This window comes from Strix aluco, chromosome 2 (genome assembly GCF_031877795.1).
Source record: "Strix aluco isolate bStrAlu1 chromosome 2, bStrAlu1.hap1, whole genome shotgun sequence".
Classification (NCBI taxonomy): Eukaryota; Metazoa; Chordata; class Aves; order Strigiformes; family Strigidae; genus Strix; species Strix aluco.
Window position 1 is genome coordinate 107,397,718 of NC_133932.1, and position 21,397 is coordinate 107,419,114.

General features: G+C 39.3%; 1 protein-coding gene across 8 annotated transcripts in view; it reads left to right on the forward strand.

Moving 5' to 3' along the window:
- The window catches only part of FNDC3A (fibronectin type III domain containing 3A), a 125,390-nt gene that overhangs the window by 45,896 nt on the left and 58,097 nt on the right, over window positions 1-21,397 (forward strand). The window lies entirely within an intron of this gene.

The following is a 21,397-nucleotide window of genomic DNA, read 5'->3' on the forward strand; positions in this document are numbered from 1 at the left end:
AAACTTAAAACACCAATTAATGAGGAAGCACACCGTGCTTTTTCTGTGAGCTAAGCTTCTGAAGAAAATGCTGCATTTATACCGAGGTCTCTGTACTGACTTACCATCTGTTTGCTGGTATAACTCTCACAGATGATCTGTAAAGCTTTGACTGTTTTGGAGTTATGATAACTGAGAAGTGGCTTCTTAATGCAGGCCTCTTCCATGACAGTTAAGATTGGGTGAAAAGGCTCTTAAGATTATTTCCTGGTTTGAAATCTCTTAAGGTTGGCAAAAGAGTGGTGGTGGTGAAGGGACCCTTCCTCCTTGGTGAATCCCAATCCTTTATTTTGGTGGAGTTTTCATGACTTAAAATAACTTGTGTATTTTATTCTTGGTGTCTTACATTTATATTTCTGTAAAATAAAATGGTTGCTTTGTATTTCCTGTATTTAGCAATCTTGGATCTTACTTGCTTTTCTATTATATGTATTTTGACTTAAATACAGCTTCAAATGAGCATTTCTGTGTGCCAATGGCCATTTTTTCTGATTTTTATAAAATATTTCTTTGGCAGCCTACTGGTTTGTCTGATAGCAGTGACTTCTGCCCCCTCTTGACGCAACTTCAATTTAAACCATTTGTCAGTCTCTTACTTTCCAAAGACACTGTGCTTTTGTTGCTAGATACATAGGAAGATAGCTGTCTGTGTATCCATGTGTTAGACCAAAATGTTTATTTTCAGAAGATCTCTTTTATATCTATAAAACTGTTCTTACATCTTACTCAGACTTCTGTGGGAAACTTTCCTTAAGCCAAAATTTTCTTCTCTTATAGTGAAATAATCAGCTACATTACAGTGATTCAGAAAACCAGGTTTGAAATGTATGAATGGGCTCTCTTCGTGGAAGTGAATTACTGCAGATCACTCATTCATGAATTCTTCCTATTGCAGAATAAATGAATGAAGATGACTCATCTTGAGCACATTTTATAACAGTCCCAAGTTACAGCTAAGGGCTATTAAATGTTACTTGACATAATAAGAGAGACCATGTTCTATATGTCTCTGCAAAGGAAAATTGCCATTTTCATAATAAAATAAGAAAATGTATGTAAATTAGAATGAGTCATAAATACTTCATGCTTTGAAATGAAATGAAGTATCAGTATGAAGGTTAGTCTCTGGGATAAAAGTTAAGCAATCTTAATCTTACTTTTTTCTCTTTACAGTAAGGTATAAAATACTTCTGAAAAGTGTTTTCAAGGAAATCAAGAGGAAAAGAAGATCACGTCAACTCTGAGACTACAGTAGTGAAACACAAACTTTATTTCATTCTAAGATTAACTTCAGCTTTGCAACACCAAAGCTGTACCCAGAATACTGTGTGAATAAAACTGTTATAGAGTAATAGAATGGTTTGCGTTGGAAAGGACCTTAAAGATCATCTAGCTCCAACCCCCTGCCATGGGCAGGGACACCTTCCACTAGACCAGGTTGCTCAAAGCCTCATCCAGCCTGGCCTTGAACACTGCCAGGGATGGGGCAGCCACAACTTCTCTGGGCAACTTGTTCCAGTGACTCACCACCCTCATCATAAAAAATTTCTTCCTTATGTCCAATCTAAACCTATCTCTTTGAGTTTAAAACCATTGTTCCCTGTCCTGTTACAACAAGCCCTGGTAGAAAGGCTTGCTCCACCTTTCTTATAAGCCCCCTTTATATATTGAAAAGCCCCAATAAAGTCTCCCAGGAGCCTTCTCTTCTCCAGGCTGAACAACCCCAACTCTCTCAGCCTGTCCTCATAAGGGAGGTGCTCCAGCCCCCTGATCACCTTTGTGGTCTCCTCTGGACTCGCTCCAACAGGTCCATGTCCTTCTTATACTGGAAGCCCCAGAGCTGGACACGGTACTCCAGCTGGGGTCTCACAAGAGCGGAATAGAAGGGGAGAATCACCTGTTGGCCACGCTTCTTATGAGAAGCCCAGGGTACGGTTGGCTTTCCGGGCTGTGAGCAAACATTGTTGGCTCACATGCAGTTTTCCATCCACCAGTACCCCCAAGTTCTCTGCAGGGCAGCTCTCAGTCTATTGTCTGCTGTTATCTGCTGCCAGGTCTCATGTGGTTTTGGTTGTTTTCAGATAGTATTAGAGCAACCAAGCTGAACAACTTAAAATCCAAATGTAACTGCTATTTAAGCACATTTGAACCAAAAGGAACCCTAGATTTATTTTGTTCTCAGTATCATCTGGTGCTCTTCTGTTGATTTTTATTTAAAACTAATTTATTAATATTGCAGGTGGTTAAAGACCAGTCATAAATTCTGTATAAGTTGCCACAAAGCCCTCAGAAGGGACTTTGGCATCTGCCTTAGCACTGGGCAAAGTTTAGGAATAATTTATTTAAATACATATATCTATAGTAATGGAACAAATTAGCAAAACCAATAAAACACTGTTAAGAAGAATTCCCTTCTTGAGTATCTCTAGTCTTCTAGGTATCTTAAGAGCCTGGATAATGAACCCTTACAAGTATGAACCCAGATGTGTATTACAAAGTTTTTAGTGCTGTAGTATTCCTGCTTCCATTAAGAACAGCCTACTGGAGCCACCCAGGGAAGCTGCTCTGCGTGATCTTTTCTTTCTGTAGCCCAAGAAGAAAATGATTCTTTATCCTTGTTTCCATTTACCTGATTCTCATTTCTAAATACTGAGATGTTACACGATGACACGTGCAATTTATTTCCTTTCCTTTTCATCTTTGAAGATGCTTTACAGCTTTTCTCTACCGTAGCCTTCTGAAGACGCAGATGTAAGGTCTTATACATCAGTTCATTTAAAAAACCAAAAAAACCCAACTAAAAAGAACCCCAAACACACCCTAAATGATAAATCATTTAAGTTGTCTTATCCATTTTCTGTGTGAATGCTGTAGAAGACTAAACATGATATGCTGAAACTAGATATGGATACTTAGATTAACATCCTTTTCTACATAGTAATTTTAGGATCTCCACTGGAAGTATTTAGAGGGCCTTAATAAAAGGTATTGAGGAAAGCTAAGACAAGTCAACTGAAAGTATGAGGTCATAGCAAGCTACAGTGACTTAAAGCCACTTAACTCTTGGTTGAGGATATCCATGTAGGGTTTCAGAGCTGAGTCTAGGAGTAGCTTAACTTTAAAACACCTCTGTTTGGAAATGACCTTCAATATACACATTTTAGAATTGTTTTATAGATGCTTGTATTTTCAGGTACCTACGGTCAAGCTAAAAATAACAACATTGGTACTGGTCAGCTATGCAGGAGTATGACTGCAGAGGAGACTTGATTCTCTTCTGTATTGCAACAAGATGATGAAGAGAGAAGGTGACCAAGAAGTGTGGTTGTAGCAGTTTGATTTAGAGTTATCTCATTCCAAAATAGTTCTAAGTAGGAGCTGCTCTCTTTATAGCTTAGAGTGATAAACAGAGCGCATGAATGGCCTTGAAAATTTTGTCAGACTTACCCCTCTGCCTTTTACAGGTAGGTTAACATAAAAGTTGGATGGAGATATGGCAAATACCCTTCTGGTAAGGTAAAGAAATAACGATGGATTTAAGCCCTTGCTGTAGTCCATGTAGAATGCTCATGTATTGCCTTTGACACACAGAAGAAATCTAGTCCATAATTCAAGTACTATTGGCAAGTGAAATTTGCATGCAAGCCCTGCTGCTGCAGCTTTTCTAGTACTACTGTTAGTACTGGGATGAATTATAGCTAGCTTGGGTACATCTACTTGATTCTGGAATCCCTTTTGCAATAGGGCAGAGGCAGTCTTAACTCTTTTCAGGACCATCTCTCGCATTTGTTTTACTAACTCAACAAAACTTGCAAAGTAGTGCAAAACAAGGTCATTCCCCTGACCAGAATTAACCACAGCAAAGTCTGTTGTTTAGATCTGGCTCTTTCTGCTCTGAGTGGCCATGAGAATTAGCCTTGTAACGGAGCTCCCTCAGCCTTCTCTGGGAACTGCCTGACCTCCTCCTCTGTTAAGTCTGATAACTGACCAGGTCTTGGTGATCCCAGTCTCCTCTCGCCCTTGATGGGATGATACAAGAAACTGTTGCTGGAAAAAGATTACTTTATTATGCTGCTTTTCTGTCAAAGCAGCTTGCATTACTGTTGTGCCCACTTCGTTGGGATGTTTTGGAACATGCTATTCCCAGAATAAACTAAACTTAGCAAAAGTTTTATTAAAAAGCAAACTAGACCTGTTTTATCACCCTCTGCAGCAACAAATAAACAGATTAAAAGGGAAGTGCATTAATTCAGATCTCTTTCACAATGTTGGTTGTAGTGTGTTTTAAGGAAAACAAATTTTCTGTCATTGATTTCTGTTCAAGATGTGTTTAAAAGATCTGATATCTTTATATGGACAAAACATGTCTAACTTTTTTCTATTGGTTATTTTCTCATTCTTCTATTAGATATTTTTCTAACTTTTATTCTATCTTGACTTAGCTCACATATTTTGAGATGTGAATGAGTTTATAACTTATTATATTCATTACAAGGTGTTCAGTCAGGTTCTCCTTTTCCTGTCTCATTTTCCTGTATATTCTGCTCAGTTAATCTTCCCTTGTTAATCTTCTCTAATGTCCTCCTTTATTCCCTCTTTTCACTACACTGCAAACCCAGCCTGACTGTAGGAAGGTTCTGGAGACATTTGTTTGAAGTATCAGTGCTTCAGCTGCATACTGAAGACATCTAATTTTAGGTGTCTAAATGTGTGTTTCTATATGTGTCCTTGGATCTAAGCTCCCATTATAACTAGTGAAGATTTAGTCACTAGCTGGTACAGTCAGTGCATTTCAGCTGACATCAGTTTGTACTGAATAGCTCTCCAGGCTCCACTGTCTGTACTGACTAGATCTCCACTTGCTATAATGGGAGTTTAAAAGTCCTAACTTGCATGCAGACACATAATTTTAGATCCCTAAATGAGATGTCTCCATTCTGGAGCTAAAGCCTGGTTATTATAAGCTGAAAAAAGTAAGGCTACATCCTGAAAACATCTCATTTGAGTGTGTTGTTTCACAGTTGTACCCACAGCGAATGTCTTTGTCCTCAAGCATTTGAACTCTTTGAACTCATCCGTTTCCGTGAGCTTCTAACATCTCACATTTTACAAGGATGGTACCAGTACTTGGAGGTGCACATTAGGAATGGAGTTACAGCCCTAAGTTGCAGCTAGAGAATGCCCCTAAAACTTGGTTTCTATGACTCTATCTAGCCCACAAGACTGGGAAGCATTAACTCAAACTGCTGAGATTCAGGTGCTACTGTGGGCTGAGTCTGGAATCAGTTGGATAAGTCTTGTATGAAGCATGTTAAGCTTGACAGGTCTCTGTCTGGCAATATTGTAATAGTCCCCTGGCATTGCAGTCAGTTCATCAGATTTCTTCCCTGACTGTGCTGTTGATGGGAAATAAATAGCCCTGTATTACTTGCTTTACAGGGGGCGGGGGGGAAAGAGGGGAAAATGTGTATAGGATCACTTATTGGTTTCTAATGTAAGTAGTTAGCAATTTGAACTAAATCAGAGATCAGAGATGCAGGCTGAGGAGTTTGAAAAATATTTTACTTAGTATTTTCATGTAATATCCTAACATTTAGAATAACATGCTGATAGCATTTTCTGTATCTTAATTGGATGCAATCTGGTTGATTGAAATAATAGTTTCATGAAGATTGCTAACTTATTAAATAGAAAAAGAAGTTTCTCAACTTCATTATCTAATTTTTTAAAAACAAATGGTGATTTAATTTTATAGAAACTCAAACTTAAAAACATTGACTTTGCACTGGGTTTCATAAAAATGGAAAGGCTAGAACTTTGTGCATAAAGGGCTTGTGTCGTCTGTTGGAAAATGCTGCAGATTGTTAGATGAGACCCCAGGAATTTCTTTATATTTTCATCCTGTGAGATGCAAGTTGTATTGCTACATCCTTGATGTGTAGTGGTAGCTTTGAAAGTATTCAGGCTTCTATCAAAAAAATACTGTTAATGAAGAACTACGTTTGAATTAGTTTTGATTTGTTCTATTTGTACTTCAGAGAGTAGTGGCTGCCTTATCTTGTGGACCACTATCAGGCACGTGGTAATTGTGAAGGGTGACAGATGGATTGGGAAGGAAACCAAAGTCTTCATGGTGGTGGAGCAGCTCTCCCAGCCATTATTTTTCCACAGCTCCTCAAGACAGAGCAAGCTCCCCATGCATGCTCAGGCTGCCACAACCGCGCCAGCAGCTTACAGGGCCTGACACTGCTCCTCCTCCATGGTTTCTACTTCAATGCTAAAAGTTGTTGTGGCCAAGATAGCAACAGAAAGAGACCAGGACGTTAGTCTCCCTTTCCTTCATTTTCACCTGTACAAGGCTACTATTTTGTCTGTGTTGGGTCAAGGTACACCTTTCTTGCCAGAATGTAGTATCTAACTGAATTTGTAACTTTGAATCCAAGGATGTTTTTAGTCTGTTCTTAGTTTTGCTTTTTTTCTAATAGATGAATCAGCAGCGCATGGCTTGATAGATATGGCTGTGCATGTGTTATTAATAGTAGATGATTATAGTTGTCTTTTTTTGACTGTCTGTTAAATGACTGAGGTTTTGTCAGCTTGCATGACTTACATGATCATGACACTCTTCAACTTCATTAAAATCATGGTAATGTAACTGCCCTTCCCATTCTTCCCTTTGCAGACATGCAGCAATCTGTTTTACATCTAAAGCAGTCTATTATCCGAATGAGGGAAAGGAAGAAGAGGAGAAAGATAACAAGGTCATTACAAACATATAGACTAGCTGTGCACAAATATAAACAGCTACAGTGTAATGTGAGTTAAAGACCAATTACAAGCATGTAAGTTCAGCCACTTAAAGCCATTAAGAAACAGTGTAATTACATGGGGTTTCAAACAAAGTCGGAAGGGCCAAATTCACTGGTAGTAAATACGGCTCTCCACAGTGCTGTTCTTGTTTTCTTTTTGCCAAAGAGAAGCTCTTTCTCACCCTGCAAAGGGCTTTCCAGTTGTCCTTCTAGCAAATGCAGTTGTCTAGAGCAGGTGCCCTATGACACCACCCAAAGAGTCTCAGATTTTTTTCAGGTGATTGTACAGCACCCTATAACTTGTAGATGGGTCTCAAGTTAATGGCATCAGAGCTACTAGAGAAGCTGACTACCCATTCCTCCCCATCTGGTTAATCACCTGTTCTGTGAGCATATGGTTTATCTCCTGTGCCTGTTCTCCATTTGTTTTTCCAGTAGCCTGTTCTCCAGCAGTTTCACTTATCCTTTCCCTTTGGTGCTCTACATATAGGCCATCTTCATAAATACCATGTATGTTGAGTTTGCCTTGGATGATCTTGACAGTTGTATTCAAAGGTAGAATGGATGTGCCTTCCAAGGCAACCAAAGAAGGAGCTGCGATAAGAACTATAAATGCTAAACCGATAGTCTATATTATTGCTTCTTTAATAATTCTTAAAAGGAGTTGTTATGGAATTGTAGTTTCAGTAAGATGTGAGTAAGTTACTGTGAGTAGGATGGTGATAACCTGCTCATAATGAACTATTGCAACAACCCTGGAAAAATCTTATCAAACACGGGCAGGTCAGTTAAAGTAGAACTGTGCTGAACAAAGACCACAACAGGACTGTGGGCTGAGACAGAGTCCCAAAGTCGGGAAAGCCCTGCTTGTAAAACACAGCTTTAGCAAGCCAGTTCCAAAAACAAACCAAAAAACCAAACAAAAGAATTAAAGCAGGTGGAAACAGTCAAATTCCCAGGAAGAGGGCAGGGAAAGAACTGTGGCGGTCTAGGTGCTGTAACTTAATGATACTGCAGCCTTTTCTTCTGAGAATCAGACTGAAAATTGAAGACAACATAAAAGGAGAAAGATGTGTCTACAGAGAGTTGCAGCCTTTCTCTTCTCTGTTTTTCCCACAGTTTACGTTTAAGATAGTCTCTTGAAAGAGCATTTAAGTGAAGTGCTAGTGTGCTACATCTTCAGCTGCTTTAGCCTTGAAGAAATTGTGCTCCGAAAGGCACCACTCTCTTGACAGAGTTAGCTCTTACAGTTTATGCAGAAACATCTCAGTAAAACTCTTTAGCAGCAGGTAGATATAGAAAATTATATGAAATGTACTTAAGTTTGCATTTATTCTTTTTGTTATGCTTTCCATACATTCTGTTTCTTGTTTTATCATCCAGGGACATAATTGTTTTGTTCAACTTGAAGTAAGTTGAATCTTACATCTCATCTGACTTTTTACTCATTTTTCAAAAGATAGTACATATAAATAAAGCTGTCTTGCAGGCAGATCCTTGGAGTGCCTAAAGTCCCAAGATGAGTTTGGAAATTTGAGAAGCTAAATTGTTTTTTTCTTAAGGAGACTTTTTTTTCTGAATTGGATAGTAAGGGGTCAAAAGCAGAGTGATTACCTCTGATTTAGTGTGACACTGCTGGCAGTGCAGTTTTGGGGAGCATCTGGTGACTAAGCAGTGCATCAATGAGTGAAAATAGTAAGTTACAAAGGCAGTCTGAACAACTGGAACTGGTTAAAGTTCCTCCAGCATGAATTTTAAAAATCACTTGCTAAGAGAGCTGAAAAATAAAAGTGAGTATCAGAGGGCTGGCTAGTGTGACCCTAACTTCCACTCATTTCCTTGACTTGTACTGCAAATGGATACAAGAGGACTGGCAAGCATGAGGCTTTGAGACTGATCGTTGATGATTTGATCACTTCTTACTGTGGACTTCTGGCCCATGTGTGTTCGAACAGTGCTTTTCTACACAGGTTGTAAATCTGTCATGATATTTATTTAGCCTTTTCAATAAAATATATGTAAAAGGTGTGGGTTTATGCTTACTACACCCTTCTAATTCTTACACAAGGAAAGATTGCATAAAAAGGAGGAAAATGTACCTTTGAAAATACCCTATCTTTTCTCTTAATTGCAGCTATATACACTCTCAAGTTTCTTTGCATTCCTTTCCAGTAAAGATATGACACATGATAGACTAGGAATCTTATTCACAGGCCCACACAGCTTTATCTGTAGGTTGTTTCCCCAGTTCATACTCTGACAGGTCTTTAAAATACCATCCACAGCACTGATTTGCCCATAATGCCTTCCAACTGTGTATTATGTTCATAGAATTTCAGTGTGTTGTAATTTTTTTCAGTTACTGAGTTTCATCCTCTCATCTGAAAAATAGATCCATTATTTTTTTATGAGCAAGAATCTAGTCTCATCTTGGTGACAGCAGTTAAATAGAAGCGTGTTGGGTTTGGGGTTCTTTTCAGAAGCACGTAAATGTATGTTGCTGGATCATCTTGTATGGTGGTGTTGTGCTGCTGGGTCTGGGTGAGTAGTACATTCGCAGGTGAACGTTTCTGTGCAGCTTCAGAGACCTGGAGGGAGGTCTGAAGTGCCTGGGAACATGTCACATAGAAAAAGAGGCTGAATGTCAGGTAAGGTTATATCTATATAGGATATAGCCTTGGGGGACATGAAGGCCAGTGGGAAGTAAATAGAAGGACTAGAGAATGCAGGTGTAAAGAATTGCAGATATGCAGTGGAGTCTTGAGGCCAGATACCTGCATGTTGCCAATCTCCATGCCATAAAATTCAAAGCATAGTACAGACTGTTTTTTGATCTCTATCTCTAAAGAGCTTCAGCAGAGTCAATATAACCTTACTTGTTTTTTTATTTAGATTCTAAATTGTGGATGAAATAGGAAAGGATTGAATGCTAAAGCATGATGCACAGCTAGCCTAGAGTGTAAATATATCCCTTCTTAATCACTCAGTAACCAATGCACTTGGGTATCTTTCAGCTATCAAGATATTCTAGAAATACTTGGCATTTCAGCAACGCTGATCATCCAAACAAGTCCAATGGCAATAGGAGATCTGTATTCCAGAAGTGGTAAAAGATCAACAAGAACATGTATTAACTGTCTACAGGAGTGTTGTTTGAATGGTACCCCTGAACTGGGTGAAATGCAGTTATATACAATGCAAGGTCATGCATAAGATTAATAAATTATAAATGGGGATCTCCTCACTTGAAACTTGATAAGGAGGAAGAGGAAACAGGCAAGCTATTTGACTCACAAGATAAGTATTATCTCCAGTATAATGTATCTGTAAAGGTTACTGTGATCATAAAATACATCAGGGCAGTTTTTCCTAGTACGGCTTGGGATGTTTCGTAACATTTTACAGGATTCTGCTGAGACTTGAAATGTAATTTGATAATTCATGTTTACAAAAGAAGCTGATTCCAGGTCTTGTAGAAAAGAGCTATTAGGCTGTTCAGGAGAATGAGGAGCCTATTTTAAAAAAGGAGAGTAGAAGAGTATGTTTTTTTTGGCTAAAAATGAGTTTTGTTAGAGATAGGTAAGTAAATACCAGGGATTTTAAAAAATAATAATAAAAAATTAAGAGTTAATGCCAGGGCTGGTTTAGAGCCCAGTTGGATGCTAAATGGCTGCGAATAACTTTTATCTAATTACAAGAAGCCTCCTTGCTACATAGGGGAGTGGTGCTCTAGAACAGCACTCCAGCGGGAAACGTATAGGTAAAAGAATTGACTGTTCTAAGATTAGTCTCGATGCTTTTACATAGAATCCATTTATGATGAATCTTGAGGTATGATAATGAGGAAGAGAAATGAAGCTGCAGTTGCAGGTGAATAGACTTGATTCATGAGGTCTTTTTCAATCCTTGAGCCCTGACAGTCCAGCAACAGAAAATGTAGATCTCTTGCACCCAGACAGTAGTGAAGCAATAAAAAGGTTTCTGCACAAAAGACACATTTACTTTCCAGCTATTAAGTAATTTTCTTGTCTCAACTCCTTAGCAGAGGGATATATTGATCCATACATAATGTAAGGTAAGGAGCCCCACCGTATGCATGTGTCTTTTTCAATTTCTTCTGGTTAGGAATGGACAACTTCTATATGTCTGAGCCAAGTTAGTTGTTTCATCCCTGGCCTCTTGTTTGGCACAGGTAAGTAGATTCCTTACATAGTTCTTTCTGGCTCTAAGTTCATTTTGGCTGCCAGAGCAGTGGGTATGTTACTTTCTAAAATGTATTTGGTTACAGAGCAAATTGAATTTGAAGAGAATACTGCAATGGCATAGGCTTATCTTTGTGTCTGGTCCCTGCTTACTGCTTTACCAGATACCTTCTTTCTCATAATACATATTTATTAACATTGTTGAAAGCTTTTTATCTACAACAATCTTTGTCATAGATGCTCTTAATGTTTGAGCTTACATACTTTCCCTGTGTGGTAACTTGCTTGAGATTTGGAGAAAATAATACCTTGTTGAAGGGATCTGTAAAGAGTTTATTGTGGAGAATCAAGGACCCTTTGTTACGTAAACCACCAAAAAGACCAAATTTTAAATTTCAAATGCTAAAACAAATTTAAAAGATTTAAATAAAATTTTAAAAAGCCTTTATTAGTTAGCTTGTGATTTTTATTTTTTTTTTTTTTTTAGCTAACACAGACCCTGAAAAACACTTTCAAATCACTTTCAACAGGAAAATGTGAGGTTCACAGTGGGAATTGGTTGAAGGTGTTTAGTGATCTGTATGATAGTAGAAACATTTCACTACAGAGAGGCTGCAGTGTTGATAGTAAGCACGGTGCCTTTCTGTGTTGCTAAGTCTGACAGAGAAGATGAGTTCTTTTTTCTGTGTACCCTGATTTTGGGTTATTTGGATTAAATTTCTGCAAAGCTTTTGAACATGAAAATTTTTGTCTGTTGACCGTAAGTCATTAGCAGAATCAGAAGTCTTAATCTAAAGGTTTAAGTATTTATCACATGTTATTAAGGATTTTCAAGATCAGTAGTTTTTCAAACTTCTATTTTCACTGTTTTCAGCACATCCCCTATTGTAGCTGCATTCATAGACTTGTCTTGTTATTGGTGAAAAGACAGAGAAAAGTATGTTTGTGCGGTGAACCGTAATCATAAGGGGTCATGTTCAGGGTGTTTGGATACCACCTTAGTTCTACCTTAAGCTTTTAGCTGCAGAAATCTCAGATGCAGCCCAAGTCACCCACTGAATCATGACCTAATCCTAGCAATCACACTGAATCCTTTGCTTCTCCTGTTTTGACCATGGAATTCCCTACATGCCTGTAATTGTACAAAACATGAGGCTGCAGGGGAACAGCCAAACATCAAAGTCATGCCAGAGCACAGAGACGATATAGAGACAATATGTAAATGTTGCCTTTCTCTCCAAAAAAAGAAAGGCTGTTTCTTTACTTGGGCTATATTAAGTTTGTCCCCAAATGCAAACAGTAGCAGCAGCAGGACATTGGTTAAAGCAGTTGCCCAGAACCAAGGAGATTTGAGGTTTGTAGCTCAATGAAGTACCACAGAATCTGAACCTGTAGCTCCCCGATTCCAGCAGACTCCACTAGCCATGAGGATCAGGAGTATTCTGAGATTAGGCTTTTCTCCACGTCGTCTTTTGGGGATGGGCATCTTCACCTCCAAAAAAGATAAGATTCTAGAGGGAAACTACCCAGAAAGGCAATCTGCCTTTTTCTGTTGATGTAATGGGGATTCCTGTATGATTTAAGTGAAATCCTGGGTTCTGGTTCCCATTTTGAAGGCTGTCTCTGTATTTTCCATTTAGAAGCTCTCGGTTTAAAGGAGTTAAGTGTCTCTAGCATGGACAGGAGCTTAGTGTCTTGCATGCCAGTTTCTAGTGGCCCATCTTCAGCAGAGGTGACCCAGGTTATTCCATAGTCTGGTGTTCATAGCACTCTCCTAGACAGGAGCAAGCTGTAGAGTTAATCTGCTTGAGCATAGCCCAGAATTTAGCCTACTACTAATGGAACAGGAAGACCTCCTTTTCCGGACAGTAGGAATCTACTCTCAGAAAACTTGATATACTCTACTCAAATTGGACAGAAGAGTGACTAGAACAGGTCTGAACCAGGTATCTACTTGAGGACACCATGTCTGTGCTTAATAATTTGTGTCATTTGGTATAAGGTGACTCCCTGACAAATGTGCAGAAGCACAGAATTGTCCTCCGGAGGCAGCTGGCGAATCACCCTGCCAAGTGTTTGCTCTAGGTGCTGCAAAGTGTAAGATGTGTAACATCAGATGTTTTTGGTTTGGTCTTACGTCTCATTTTTGTTGTGTAGTTTGCCTGGGGCTTGTTCCCTCCAGTTTGTGTCATGACAGAAGAATTTTGCATTACCAAATGTCACCTTTTGAATTCTCAGCTTCAGGGACTGTTTTCCTCACTCATGATTTGAAACAAAACTGTGTAATAAAATGTTACATCTGCACATTTTATTGTGGAACTGCAATTTTGGTAGAATCTTTCTTGGTGGACTCAAGTGAACACCTCTAATGTAGGCATAAAAATAATTATATGCAGTGAAGAGAGGTAGTCCTGTAGGACTGAACTCTCCATTTCTTTGCGTTGTTACAGAATATCTTTTCATCTGACCAGAACAGCAAACTCACCCTAATGAAAGAATTACATCTAAGAGAATAAAATTTCAGTGGGACAGAGCTGTTGGGTGTGAGGGTTTTTTAAAATCAACAGTTGTCATTAACCTTTTACCTTTACTAAGAACAAGATTTAGCCCTGGTTTTGCACCCTAGAACTCTAGTTATGGAGCCAATGTCATTCTAGATTTACCTAGTTTTCCCTCTTTCTGCTAAATTATGTAGAATCACAGGTGACAGGATACCTGAAAAGCTGAGACATCTCACGTCCTGCTAACTTAGTTTTAGGCCTTCCAGCTAGGAATGACTGCTCCCAAATTGGTCCCTTTAAAAAACAATGCGTGTGGTATTTATTTTAGATATTAGAAGGACTTTAGTTACTTAAAATAATTTTTGTTCTGCTTTGGTTTTATTTTAAATGGACCATCTGAATCTGCATTGTATTTGTTTATATAATTATCTTGAGGCCTAAACATCTCAGATGTTTTCAAATGAAAGTACATGTTATTAGTAGATTCCAGGAACTCAGAGTAGTACATCTTTAGAGATGTCTGCCTTGGATAGAAATAAAAACTTGAGTTAGGCACCGAATTTTCTCTTGGCGGCCTTCTGTGGTATCAATTTCTTGCTTGAGTTTCTGACACCATATGCGTTGTAATAATCACAGTTTGCACAAACAGAATTTTATTATATCCACAGAGTTTTCTGTGTATTTTCATCCATAGTTTTAAAATACCCTACGCTAGAATTTGATAAAATTGTTTCAGCATTTATATGTATGTAACTGATTTTCTTAATCAATACATGATATTCATATAAGTAATATTCAATGTCATATTCAAGTCATAATCTTTATGTAGATATATATGCACACACACACATATGTATAGATGTGTATAATAATTTGAAGGGGCAATATTAAGAAATTTGCACAAAGGAGGGGGGGCTTCTCTGGATGCCAGCTCTGAGGCAGGAGAATGTGCCAGATAATTTTGCACTCCAGTTTCAAATCAATGTAGCCAGGTAAGTATGCACAGAAAAAAAACCTCATTAGTGTAATAAGTTGAATATAATGGTGCTGAGAAGGCCTTTACAAGTAATTATACTATGTAATTTAATTTTTGGCACAACTTGGTGGGGGGAGGGGGGAGTTAAAGGTAATGCTTATTCCTTTCAAGATGTCTCTTTGAGTCAACATGCTCTTTTGTAGAAGCCACTGTCTACATGCCAGGAACTGCCAGCTGTTGAGACTCACTTGTGCTGTTCACCTTTTAACCACAACCAAGTATCACTAGTAGCGCTTAACTTTTTAACCTTCTGGTCTGCAGTGCGATGTGGCCAAGAAAAAAAAAAAGTCAGATTAGAAAAACACAACTTCTAGTAGCAGCAACTGTTAGATGATTAAATTGTAGTTTATCCCAAATGTTGTGAATCAAATGGAACATGATTAAGCAGTATGCACAAAAATTAAATATTAGTCTGAAAAAGTTGCGGATCAGTACTGCTCAGCGTAAGTGCTAGGAAATTAGACTCTCCTTGAGGAAAAAGATAAGCAAATATGTGATGCAGTTAGATTAGAACAAGTGCAGATTATTTTTCCTGCTAAGAATAAAAACATTTTCATCAAAGCTTCTCTGTGTTAAGAATGGTATATCACATTTAACTCCCTTTGAAATGAAATGATTTATGGTTCACCTGATATTTAAATTGGAAGACTACAAGGCAGAGAGAACAATTTTTTGACATAACTCTTCCACATAGTTACTAAATAATCTAAAACAGCAAACAAAACGGAGCAATTTAACAATCTAGGCTTCACAGTACAAAGTCTGTGTTGTATTTCCACATTAACATCTTTGATTCATTGGTACTTTTTGTTAATGGAGGATAAGGTTGATCACTGTGCCATTACAGTTGCTTCAGAAAGAATGTATAAAAACTTTTTATTGTTGGAGTATCTCAATTAAAATTATCCTTCTGCAAGTTCCCAAGTTTAACTTCATGTTGTGAAGTTGCACTGTTCAAAGGCATGGGCTTGCAGTCTTTTTTAATCACAAAATTGCACAGAGGTCATTGTTTAGAAACAGATGAAAGTACATTGAACAGTTGAACATCGAGACCACTGTCACCTTCTTCCTTTGAACATACCTGAGGCCATTAGAAAACCAATAGCTGTATTGATGATAAAGTGCTATAGGAACCTGTCATCTCTGCACTTTGCCCATGAGAAGGGATTTCATGTTTGGTTTTTTTTTTCATGAATATGTATGTATGGTTTCATGGGAAAGATCAGGATCTCATTAGGATGTAATCTTTAGAAATACTGTAGTTAGGCTTCATAGCTGTCTGCTCTTTTATCCATTATTCCAAGGTCTCTGTGGATGAAACCAATACTTTTTTTCCCTGCTTTTGAAAAGAACTGTGAACGTTTTACCTTCAGTTTTTCCTTGTGTTTGCCAGCCTGCAGTCTCTGATAGATTTTTGTAGCCAATTAATATATTTAAATTGATGTTGCTGCTTTGTCATCTGCTGTTCCCCAGCCTTGATGGCAGAAGTAGACAGATGGATGGGGGAAGGGATTGTTTTGTCTGGATGAATTTAGAGCATAAAGAATATGTTAAATTGACAGAGTTGCAAACTGAAGTCTCCTGATTGCCTCTGTCCTTGCAGTGTTCACAGTTCCTTCTTGTGCCTCTTCCCCAGCTCAGGCCTAGCAGTAAGTTCTGTGTTTGCTTTTCTTTTTTTGTTATTACTTACTTTGATTACATTGCAGCTAGTAAATGCAAAGCTACTGATGCTTTGTGACACTTTTTTAGTGCCTGTTAACCCAAAGTACTAATTTGGAAGTATTTTCCAGGCACAGCTTACAAGGCAAATGTAGACCAATTGGTGGTGGTGGTTGTTACTGGGTTTTGTAATTAATTGTAGCTGCTGAGAGCCCAAAATAAAACTTTGAAGTCTTAGCCATTATGTAAAAGACAGAGTGGTGCAACTATTTGTGGCATCTGGGACTATTGATTTACTGCGGCCCGTCAGTGTTGGAGCAGTGCGCTGCTACGTCAGCGGTGCGCTCTATTGTTTCAACTGCTGTGGCCTTTGTGTTTGATCCTGTCAGTGCTTGCGTCAGTGATGCATATCATCCCCTGCGTGATGTCAAAGTGTGGGTGTTTGGTTATAGAGCCATAGTTAACCTAATGTGCTGCAGTAAATCCTGAATGCTATTTCCTCCTGGGGATAACAGTGATTCATCGCCGTTCACATTAGGCTAATGCTAAGTATAGCAGTGTTCATGAGCCGCAGTATCCACATAGATTAATATCAAAGTCATTGCAGCTTTCTAAACGCGACGCCAGAGAGTGTTTGTTTGCAACCAGATCTGTTTGCTCACCTCCTGTGTTAGGTGTAAACTGATTAGCAGTTCAGCTAAAGGTAAATCCTATGGAAGGATTGGGCTGAAGTAATCCTTTAACTTAATTGTGCTAATTAACGTAAAAGCTTTCAGCTCAAGAACTTGGATCACACTAGCCCATGGCAATCGACAGGCTACAGTAAAAACCAGAGCAGCAGTCCTGCGGGATGGCTGAGGAAGCCTTCCTCAGGGACGGGGGGGGGGGCTCATCCCCCACAACACCCGCCGCGCCCGCTCCCTGCGGCCCAGGCCGCGCCGCCGCTTGTGCCGGCCGCCGCTGGCTGCGGGCCGGGGTCCGGTCGCCGCCCGGGCAGGGCGGAGCGGGCCGCGGGGCGGAGCGGGGCGGGCAGCCGCGCACCTGAGTGAGCTGAGCTGAGCCGCCCCGCCCGCCGCCGCCGCCGCCGCCCCGCCTGCCGCGGCGCGCCGGGGAGCTGCCGCCCGGCCCCGGCCCCGGCCCCGGCCCGGCCGCTGCCCAACCCGAAATGAGCGGTAAGGTCTCCCGGCCGCCGGGCCGGGCCGCCGCGGCGAAACACAAAAGCAGGGCGTGGCGCGGCGACGGATGGGGGAAAGCTGTGGTGGCTGGAAAAATAAATAAAAATGCGGGGAATCCGAGCGCTGCTAAACCCCTCTCTCGGTGATGGGCGGGCTCTGGAGGCGGGTGGCCGGCAGGCCCGCGGGGGGGGGGCGCGGCGGCCCCGAAGCCGTGAGCGGAGCGGGAAGGCTCTGCGCTGGGAGGCCATGACGAGCCCGGTTTTGTAAGCGCGGGGCTGTGGGCGGCTGCTGCCCCGGAAGAGCTGTGCCCCCGCCGGCGGGAGCGCGGCAGGGCCGGGGCCGCCTCGGCGCTGGGAACCGGCGGCCCCTGCCCGGCGGCCCCGAATGCAGCCGCGCTTCATGGTTAAAACAGAAATCGTTTATCTGTTAGGCAGGCGGTGGCGGTATCCTCCGGTGTCCAGGTGTTGCTATGTTTGGATCGGCTTGTCACGGTGCTAGCCATTATGCAGCGCGGATAATTTTGGTACTCGTTTGTGGTCGCTGTAACGAGCATAATGAGGTTTTTACAGCCTGCTCAAATAGGCGTGTTGGAGAACTTCCCCCGCTATTGCTGGGGGGGAGGTATTCCCCCCGTTGTTGGGAATTTTTTACGTGTTTCCTGTCTCAGGACACATATTCCAAGGTTTATGTGATCTTTAATAGGCATCTTGATTTATTTTTTTGTTTAAGTTAGAACAAAATGCTTGCATAGGAACTAGAAGTTTTCCCTTTCATGGTAGTGAAATAGCAAGTTTCAGGACAATAATAAACGAAGTGTGGTGAAACATGTTTGTTGGCTTCAATTGAGTTAAATAAACGTTTACTGTGTTTAATGAGTCATTTTTCAAGAATAAAGTATAAAAGTTTGTTTTCTCTCTCACAATACTTCTTTTCCACTTCTTACATAACTGAATTTGTATAGCTGAGAGCATATAGAAGACTCGAGACCTCCTCTTACAATGGTTATTAACTTCCATAATATAGTGATTTGGATAAAGTCAATTCCATTTACGTGCAATATAGAAAAGAAAATTAGATGTTTATTTAACACAAATTCCTGATGTTGTTGTTTGCTGGTACTTTATATTCAGTCTCACCTCATGGTAAAACACACTGCCTTTGTCATGCACCAGTCTAGCCAATACCTAAAAGCACAAAAATTATTCTTGCAGTTTATGTCACTGAACTAGAGCCAAGATCTTCACATTAGTCGCAAAAAAAACCCCAAACCTCTGCTTTCATAGCATTTTTGCATTTTATCTTTAGATACAGGAAAGCTTTTTTTTTCTATTTTGCAGATAGTAATATGCTTTCTGTCAAGAAATCAGTAATTTCACTGTAAAGACCCTATGTTCATTAAAATATGTAGTCTGCCAACTTTTCTCCCATGCTTTCCATTTTCTTGAATGTTCCTCTGCAATCTAACTTCATTCCACAGCCACTTGGTAATCTAATCAGAAGTAAATTAGAGTTCACCCTTACATCTTGAATATTTAAAATATATTTTAATTAATTCTGGAACTTTAAAGTGGTAAAGATGGGATGTAAGTTTTCAGACTACTGATTTGACTCTATTCTAACACTGCAGTGGTTTTTCAGGTTCATACATTGCCTTTATGTCTTTGGTTTTGTGACCACTAGATTATGGGTATACTGAAAATGGTTTTGTGGATCAACCTTTGTACCGGATTGGAGATAGCCACCTTTTTTTGTTTGTTAGAGAGATTAAAGCACTAAATAAATAAGCTTTAAAAAGATTGTTAAACAATATTCTTTAGATGTTTAAAGCAAAAAAGCCAAACACGGAAAAACTACAAGTAAGCATTACAAGATATAAGCTGTGTAAAATCCACCTTATTTAAGAAATTAAACCATTATTTGGTTGAATGGCTTCCATCACTGTTGACTTTTTTGAATTTATTGTAAGCTCATGCTGTAGAGCACTTTTGCAGCTTCTCTTCAGCTGCTTTTCACTTCACACTCATTGCTTTTTAGCACTTCATACTCAGGAGAAACTTTCACTGAAACATTTTTGAGTTTCAGCTGAGCAAAAGGAACTGACAGATTCAGTTCTCAATTTATAGCTTACTGTAGTCCTTATATTCTTTACTGTTACAGAGTTCAGTTAATCGTTCAATTAAGACTTTGTTCTTCAAAAGTCTCTTCACCCTCTCCCCCACCTATGGGTTAACAATTTGTTGATAATAAGCTGTGATTCTTTTTAGGTAATACATTTCAAAACTTCTGTATCGTATTTTAAAGAAGTCCCTGTAATATGTGTAATCAAGTTGGATTGCATGCTGCTTTTTTTAAAGAATGCTTTTCGTTCCTTTTCTCCTCCCTTAGCATTTGGACATAGTTATCTTTATTTTTCTGTCAAGTTCATACTTATCAGAATGCAGTATGCTAATCTTATATACCGTACTTTGCATTTACTTAGTACTTTCCATTTGCAGATCTTAACTGAGTTTATAAAACATTAATGTGGAACTATGAATGCCCTTTCAGAAGTATTATTGAAACTTCACTAAGAGTTGGATTGGTGCTTTTGGTAGCTCCACTACACTGAATTGGAGATTTGGAGAATGCAGCCTGGAGTGTCTGAATCCCAGCCTTATGTGTTTGCCACAAAACCTGGATGGATTATATTGTGTTTCAGGTTTTCTTTAATAATTAAACTTCAGCGATGGTTGCCTTGTGTATTTTAAACACAAAAGCGTAAAGATGTCTGTAGGCAGTTTCTCTTGAAGCCTGTGTCAATGTGCTTGCTCTAATAGAGGCTAATCTATACAGATCAAATACTAAAGGGGAGGCCATAAGGGTAGGGCAGACACACAGAAATAACTTTCTTGTTTCTAGCTTCCTGAAATAAAAGTAACACTTCTGGTTTTTACAGCTCTTAATGGATTACCTCTCTCAATTTGTTTAATTTCTTCTGAACCTAATCTTTAGTTTCCACAATGTTCTTAAAGCAAGGAGTTACACAGTTTGGCTATGTATTCCATGAGAAATTCCTTTACCTGTTTTAAACCTTTTACCTGATGATTTAATTTGATATCTCTGGTTCTTGCACATGAGAAACTGTAAATGATCTATCTTCCCATTTTTAGGCAGTTGGAGGAGTTACAGGTCTTTTACTATTCCTCTGCTGCCAGCCCTTTTACATTTTAACCATCTTCAGGTGGAAGAATCCTGATCTCTTTAATCTTTCCTGATAAACAGGTGGAAAGGGACTGTAAACTTCTTTTTTTTTTTGTCCTTTCCTAGTTCTGCATGGCGAGACAACCTTAGTGCTCAAAGTATTGAAATACAGCGTGGTTTTATACCATAGGGTAATAATGTTTTCTGCTTGTTCTCGGTTCTGTTAGTAATGATTTTTAATATTCTCTTTCTTTCTGCAAATGCCACCAAACAATGCTCAGCTGATATTTCCTTAGAAATATATATAGTAGCTCCATAGTCTGTTTATTTACAGCTAATTTATGGCTTATCACTGTAAATAAATAATTCTGGGATTGTCGAGGTGCATTACTTTGCACTTACCAACACCGTTTCTTCTACTTTTTTATCATTTGGTCATTGAGTACTGTGAGATCCTTTACAGCTCTCTGAGAGCATACCAAAAATTTGTCACCTCGCTGTTCATTTCCTTTTCCAGAAGTTTTGTTAATACATTCAACAGGTTCTTCTTTGTGTGCCTGTGGGACTCCTTTGGTCACTCTAGGTACTTTGAAAGCTGATCATTTACATGTCTTTGTTTCCTGTTCTCAAGTCAGTTTGTTATTCATGAAAAGCCCTTTTCCCTTTTTAACCAAAGGTAGCATTACTTCCTTAAGAATCTTTGAGAGAGATTGTCAAAAGCTTTTTGAAAATCCAAGTATGTAACAGCGTCCCTGTGCTCTTTGAAGATTGCAGAATTTCCAGGCAGTACTTTATC